Here is a 6,883-nt window from a genome sequence, read left to right on the forward strand (position 1 = left end):
CATGAGAGCAGCTGGTAATCCTACACTTAGCATGGATGGTCTGTTCCACTTAGCTTGTGCATCAGTACCCAGTATATAGTCTCTGCTTTTGTTTGTACATAGCTCACTACTTAGTTCTCCTCGGCTTGAACAACCACAAGATTCATCAGCAGCACTGAACAAAATTCAGCTTAAACTAGCACAGTAGTTAGTACATAGTATCTGCAGTATCTACATTTTGTCAGTACTGTTAAATTTTGTTTATAGTGCTAAACTTGCACAGTACAGTCTCTGCCTTTTGTTTATACCATTAGATTTTGTTTATAAATCCAGTTTGTACTGATAAACTTGCACATTCTCTGCCTTTTGCTTATACTGTTAAATTTTATAAATCCATTTTATAGTGCTTACCTCTTTGTCACATTGGGTTTGGCAGCAGTTGCTAATCAGTTTACAACATGGATGATGATTGTTGCAAAGATCAACTGCAGCTAACAGAGGACTGGGGGGAAGCACTCATCTCCGTGCTCAAGCGTGTGCATGCTCAAGTGTATGAGGGGACTGTGTGTTCTGGAAGATGGAAGAGGAAGAAAACTTAGTTTTGTTGAACTAAATTTTTTGTATTCTGTTTTGTTGTACGTATCATTTGATAGTTTTGTATAGGAACAAGTGATACTATTTTGTAGGGCTTTATGGCCTGTGATGTAAACATATTTAGTGCTGAAATATGAAATTATTTGCAAAATTTGTTGAAACGGAGGATCATATGTATGAATATGTGAATGGGCTGAAAAGAGTATTGGACCAACTCCAGGATTGAATTATTATTTGAATGTATAAGAAGGCTGAATATAAACCAGAAATCAGCTGCACAAAATTGTACATATATTCTTAGAAGGACGCGTCTAGTGGGCAGCCGGCCGCCCTGGGATCGCTAGCCAGCGGCCACCCGAAAAAGGAAACCACCTGGTCCCCCCTCGAGCGAAAGAGGAAACAGTCCCCCGCTTGCCCACGTGGTCCACCTGGTCCCCGCCCGTCGGAGCGAAAAAGGAAACTGCCCCGCCCGCCAGCTGGCCGTGGGATCACGTGCACCCTCCTCGCCAAACTGCGCCCTGGCTATCTTCTTCTTCCTCGCGAAAGAAGGAGGATCTGCCCAGGTTGCAGAATCCACGCCATCGCTCGCCCCCACGCCTCAGCCCCACCTACGCTGCCTTCTTCTTCTTCTGCACACCAGAAACAGATCCAAACGCAATCGCCCCCAGCCCTTCTTCCTCCTCCTACACAGCCGCCATGGGAGCCCCAAAGTAGAAGGAGCTGCTTCAAGATCTAAAGGGCAGGGTGGTCAGAGCCATACCAGGCAGTAAGATCGAGCAGGTAAGCCCCCTCTCCACTTCACTTCCCCCTTCTCCATGGATCCATGGAGAATCTGCTTCAAAAAAGAGGTGAATCTGGCACATCACACCAGATGTTAAACATGTTGGATGTGTTAAACATGCCAAAAACTACCACCTGGATGTGTTAAAACAAGCCAACTAAAAACGAGTTCTCTGGCCAATTAAAACATGATTAAAGCCAACTTCTAGTTATTGTTTGCAAAATGAACAAAAAATTGACTGCCCAATGCTTTGTTGAACATGTGCAACGAAAAATTCATAAATGTGCAACTGAACATGCATCCCAGCCAACTGAACATGTATCCTGGCCAACTAAACATGTATCCTGCCAACTAAAAATATATTTGGCAATACATGCTTCTGAGTGAACACTTTGGAAAAAATGTAGTATATGTGGAAATAAAAAACACGTTTTCTGGCCAACTAAACATGCATGTTGGCCAAAAACTGATGACCAACTAAGACATATTCTAGGCAACTAAGACATCTATTCTAGCCAACTGATTGCATTAACTGTCCAACTGAACACGCATGTTGGCCACAAACTGAAAAAAAAATGCAACCTGGCCAGCTGAGACATCTATTCTAGCCAACTAAAAGCATTGAATGTCCAACTGAATACGTATGCTAGCCAAGTGGAAATCCTGGAAATTGAGACGTCTATTCTAGCGAAAACCAGAAATCTGTAGTGCAACAGGAAAAACATAGGAACTTTTGTCCATGGCTAATGAAGCCACAAACCATATTAACATATTCACACACGTAATCTTGTCCCACGCATATATTATGGTCCCACACCTATTGCAAACCATATTAATATGTTCAAATATACCAGATCTAGAACCATATTAACTATAATCTGTCCTCCAATTCTTCTTTCTTCTTTCACCTGGATTTTCCTTCTCAAATGTAGCATCCAATTATGTGCAGAAAAATCTGAAAAGAGCTCCTTGCGAAACGGAAACCTACAGATCATTGCAACAAAACAAAAAGGGAAAAGGTAAGAAAAACTTTGTAGCAAAAAGAAGTCATGCTCTTGCGAGTTATTTACTGCAAACTGTGCAACTAACATAACAACTCTGTGCAAACAAAAAAATTCATAACTGTTATAATAAAAGATTATGCTATGGTCATGTTGCTTTTAGGTTGTTTGAAACACAGTTTTTCTGTGGTTACCAACTGATGACATCAATTTCTTCTTTTTTTATATGTGCAGGGAGTGTGTGGTAGCATCCAAAAACAAAGGGAAAAAATGCTTGATCTCAATGAGTTGCCTCCAGATCTGAATGAGCTTCCTCATGATATGGATCAGCAGCAACCCAGCATACAACAAGGAAACTGGACAGAAAATGGTCGATCTGTTTACTACACGCAGGCAAGTCGTGATGGTAACCCTACGGGCCATGACAATGTGGCAGGCCAGTCATCAGCCCGTGGTGCCCCTGTAGTGGTGTCTTTGCAGCCAGAGAGCCATACTCTTGATGACACAGGAACCGAGGCAAATGTTCCTGGTCCAACCAGGACTGAGCTAGGAGCTCGGGCTGTTGACGGAGTTGTGCAAGTAGAAGAAGGAGAGGATGAGGCTGGTTCTCAACCTATGGAACCCTATGTTGGCATGAGGTTTGACAGCCTTCAAATTGCTAAGGATCACTACAACAGTTATGCACTACGGATGGGTTTCTCTATCAAGATGAACACCTCTAGACGGACACACCGCACCAATGAATTGATAAAACAACAGTTTTGCTGCAACAAATTCAAGAAGCCTGAAGCTAATGATGGAGGAGCTGAGGCTCCTCCTTACCTGGACCCTATTCCAGATCCAACATCTGTTAACAGTGATGAGGAGATGGAAGAAGAACCTCCAATATTTGCTGAAGAGGAGGCTGGTACTAGTAAGAAGAAGAAGAAGCGCAAACGCGAGACAATAAAGCAGACTGAATGCAAGGCGAAAATGTTGGTGAAGCTGATAGATGGGCGATGGGAGGTGACGCACTTTGTTCGTGACCACAATCATCCGCTCGTGAAAAAACCTTCATTGTCCAAATACTTGAGATCCCACCAAGGCATCTCACCTGATGAAAAGGAGTTTCTGCGCATCTTGTATAACTGCAACTTGACTACAGGTGTGGTGTTTTTCTATATCCCTTGAAGAATTAAGTTTCCCTCTAGGCAGTCCAGTGTGCAACTGTTATGGTACTACTGTGCAACTAAAATGGCTTAACTATGCAACTGCTGTCCAACTTCCCATGCTTTTTATATTTCACTTTTGGTGCTTCTTGTGCAACTAGATTGTCTTTACTGTGCAAATACACAATGTCTTGTATGCAAAAACTGCAAAGTGTTTTTAAAAAGGTGCAGCTAGGTGTCCATTTCCTGTGATTATCTTCTGTGCCAACACGTGTCCTATTACTGTGCAGCTGGATGTGCGCATTTGTGCAACTAAAAAAAGGATATACTATTTGTTTTTGTATTATGCAGGACGAATGATGCATGTAATGGTAGAGTTCTATGGATCTGAGATGATGGTGCCGTTCGGACCAAAGGCAATAACAAATCTTTGTACAAGTTTCCGTAGAGATGACACAAAGGAGGGTGATCGGATTGAGACAATTGCGCACTTCAAGGATATACAAAAAATTGATCCAGACTTCTTCTTTAAGGTGAAATATGATGAAGAGGACAGAGTTGTCAACATATTTTGGGTAGACGGCTTAGCTCGAAAAGCTTATGCGAAGGCGTACCACGATTGCATATCGTTTGACACCACCTACATGACCAACTTGTGCAATATGTCGTTCGCGCCCTTCATAGGAATAAACCGACATGGCCAATCTTTCATGCTGGGTTGCGCGTTTGTGAGGAAGGAGTTGGCATCGAGCTTTGATTGGGTCTTTGGAGCATTCCTAGAGGCTATGGATGGCAAACCTCCTGACAACTTCATCACCGATCAGGTTGGTGCGATGAGGCAGTCAATACAGAGCATCTTTCCAACCACCGTGCACCGTTGTTGTCGATGGCACATCATGAAAAAGGCTCAGGAAAAGGTTGGTTGGTTGCTGTGCCGGAATCCAGGACTCTCTGATGATTTCAACAAGTGTGTTGACTTCAGCTTCACTATAGACGAGTTTGAGCAGAATTGGGCTGGGTTAATGATGAAGTATGAGGCTATGGCACACACGCACTTTGAGAAGTTGTACGAATACAGGTCAACTTGGGTGACGTGCTACTTCAAACACAGGTTCTTTCCCTTCCTCCAGTCTACACAGCGTAGTGAGGGGTTCAACGCCGTCCTCAAAAGATATGTGAACCCACACAACTCAATGCTGAACTTCGTCAAGCAATATGAAAAAATACAGAACCACATCCTTGCCAAGGAAGGCTGCAATGATTACAGGACACAACACCTTGAGATTGAGTTGTGGTCCAACTTCCCAATAGAGAAGCAAGCTTACAAAACCTATACTAGAGACCTTTACCGCAAGTTTAGAGAAGAGTTTGAGCTAATTGGACGTTATAATGCATTCCAAGTTGGTGCTGATGCGTTTGAGCTCAGACCGAACCAGAAATTTGTTGCGAAATATGGTTCTCGAAACTACTTGGTGCAGGCAAGGGTGGAGGAGGGTTCCTATTTGTGTGAGTGTTGTAAAATGGACAAGGACGGCATCCTCTGTTGCCACATCCTCAAGGTGTTCACCCATGTTGGCGTTGATGTCATACCGGAAAGGTACCTGCTAAGACGGTGGACACCTACTGCTGTACCTAGTGCGCCAGGGACTGGTTATGAGCAACCGGCTGAAATGCCTCCTCAATCAAAGAAGCAGATAAGGGAGAGGAACATGATATACGATTTTCAGAAACTAGCAAAGTTTGCGAGTGGTTCTGATCCAGCACAAGCTATTGTATACAAGCATATGCGTGCAGCACGTACCGAGATCGGCCACCTGAACAAGTCCAAGAAAAAGAAAAAACCGACTGCTGCAACGGGGCCATCAGATGATGGCAACCCTCGAGGACCTCCTCCACCTCCAGGCAGCAATCAGGGGGCTCATCATCCAGGTAATTACCTGCCCCAACTCCTGATCTAACTAGGTGTGTAACTTCAGTTGCACACATCATTGTGCCCAGTTGCACACACCATGGTAGCCACTTGGACAGAACATACTGCCTAGTTGCGCACGCTGTGTTAGTTCAAGCATCAAGATAGCATAGCTAACTTATTTTTCCAGTTATGCATATATGTGATGTCAACCCTCAAGGACCTCCTCCCCCTCCTGGTTGTACACGGCATCCTCTGCCACCTCCTCCCCTGCATGCTCCTCCCAATGGCCCTACAGGTAGCACTCAGGGGGCTCGTCGTCTAGGTAATTACCTGCCCCCAACTACCCATCAAACTAGGTCTGTAACTCCAATTGCACACATCATGGTGCTCAGTTGCACCGAACAGGCTACCTAGTTGCGCATGCTGTGTTAGTTCGAGCATCAAAAAGATAAACACAACTGACTTGTTTGTCCTGTTCTGCCTATAGGTGATGCCAACCCTCAAAGACCTCCTCCCCCGCCAGGCCCAACTAGCAGTGCCCTTTGTGCTACTCCCAATGGACCTACAGGCAGGACTCAGGGGGCTCATAACCCAGGTTAGTACCTTCACCGACTGCAAAACAAAAACTAGGGTGAGTGACTTTAGTTGCACATATCATAGTGCCCAGTTGAACAGAGACATGCTGCCTAGTTGCGTGCGCTGTGTTAGTTTGAGGATCAAGCTAAAAATCTAACTTGTTTTTCATGTTCTGCCCATAGGCGACTACAATCCAAGTACCATGATAGGCCGTGCTACTGCAGGTGTTTTTTCCAACTTAACTTGCACACAGCAACCAGTTAGTTGCACAAAATGTACTGTGTGGTTGCACAGAACATCAGTGCTGGTTGCACAATAACAAAAATACTAAACTTTTTATATGATTATTACACAGGTGATCGTGACGGTCCTACTGCCCCGTTGGAGGCTGCATCCCTTGCACAAGCTTCTGATGATTTTGTGCCCAGGGATCCTCCAAGGTCTACTACAAAGGGTAGGGCAAAGAGTCGACGGTACAAATCGGCGCTGGAGCTACACCCAAAGAAGAAAAACAAATGCAGCCAGTGCCAATCTACAGAGCACACTGCTGGTGTGTGTCCACAGAGGCTCCTGTGATTCTGTTTCCTGATTTGTAACTTTGGAACAAAAAAGGAAAATAATTATGTCTTTTTTAGCAATGTTGGGACCAAGTGGACACATTCAGCATCTATGATTCCTCTTTATCTAATTTATGCTGCTTGAATTAGTTCATGCACTGTGTAAAAAAAAGTTGCTATTTGTGCCTTTGTTGGCAACTGGTTAAATATTTAGTTGTTGAACAATTGTATATCCAGTGCTCCTAATGTATCAACAAAAGTGATGATATTGAGTTGCAAACGCAATTACTAGTAGTGTGCAACTACAAAATCTACTTAATAAAATTGTACAAACC

General features: G+C 43.9%; 1 pseudogene; it reads left to right on the plus strand.

Moving 5' to 3' along the window:
* The first annotated feature begins 2,403 nt into the window (after window positions 1–2,403).
* LOC119283721 lies at window positions 2,404–6,567 on the plus strand (annotated as a pseudogene).
* The last annotated feature ends 316 nt before the right edge of the window (window positions 6,568–6,883 follow it).

The sequence above is a fragment of the Triticum dicoccoides genome, chromosome 4A, assembly GCF_002162155.2.
Source record: "Triticum dicoccoides isolate Atlit2015 ecotype Zavitan chromosome 4A, WEW_v2.0, whole genome shotgun sequence".
Classification (NCBI taxonomy): Eukaryota; Viridiplantae; Streptophyta; class Magnoliopsida; order Poales; family Poaceae; genus Triticum; species Triticum dicoccoides.